Here is a 1,138-nt window from a genome sequence, read left to right as displayed (position 1 = left end):
TTCTCATTTGGTTGGAGGGGAAGGGGTAGGGGGAAGGGCCAGGTAGCCCTTCAAACGAAGATTTTTCAGGACCACACTTCAGACGAAGGGGTATGATAAATTTCCAACATGGCCGACCGAGCGAGCAGAGAGACCCATAAATGTAAGTATTTTCTTACGGTAAACAGTATTTTAGTAAGAAATAATCACTTGTTTTATGTTGCCTTTAATCTTGTGTTCATGTATACGGTTATGTTCTCCAAAAAAAGATTTGTTAAAATCGCTATGAAAAAAGTTCGCTAATGTTTTTTACTTTATGATAGTTCCACAACATATTTTTTTATATTTTATTGAAACCCGCGTTGATTTGACAACATAAATTCAAATCCGGTGGCAGCTAACTTGTCTTTTTGCCGCATGCCTGATTAATGTATTGTTTTGTTGTGGTTATGTCCATAAATACGTGAACGTTACATGATATAAACAAAAAGTGCATTCAGTTTGCGTGCTTATTCATCAGTATTGTATGTAGGGACTCCTGAGGAAACACGCAGGCTCATACATCTGTCCACGTGTTGTCAGTGTCCTCTTTATATTTTTCACTGTGTGTTGAGTGACAGTGCAATGGCTTGTCGGACAAAGCAACAGTAACTAAGGGGGGCGGGTCTTTGCGAAGGGTCAATTGCTCTCTAGTGACCTCACTGATCTAAGATACATTGTGATCTACACTAAAAGATGGCACAAGATAGAAACAGAACAAATAGAAACTGGTTGTGCCTTGTAACTCCCTTCTTATGCTGGGCACCTTAATCTTCATGATGGAGGTCTCTCTTTATCTGCATGTTTTTGCAAGTCTGCATGTTTTCTTTTTTTTTTTTTTTTTTTTTTTGAAAGTGCCTCCAGCCCTGCGCTCTTATCTTTTGAAGGTATTCATTTCAGGAAATAGAAATGTAAAATACAAAAAGCTCTGGTAAAATGATTAAAGGACTCTCTAGATCAAACGCAGAATGACTAAAAGGATTCAGTCATATTCAAAAGCAATAAACAAATTCGCCTACCAAAATGTACCTTGTCTGTCTGCTTTTCTTGGTGTTAAATGGATCTACATTGACATTTCAAACTTTGTCCAAGACTGAGAGGACTTCAGATGGTGCAAATG

This window comes from Megalobrama amblycephala, linkage group LG19 (assembly GCF_018812025.1).
Source record: "Megalobrama amblycephala isolate DHTTF-2021 linkage group LG19, ASM1881202v1, whole genome shotgun sequence".
Classification (NCBI taxonomy): domain Eukaryota; kingdom Metazoa; phylum Chordata; class Actinopteri; order Cypriniformes; family Xenocyprididae; genus Megalobrama; species Megalobrama amblycephala.
Note: the sequence above shows the minus strand (reverse complement) of the source record.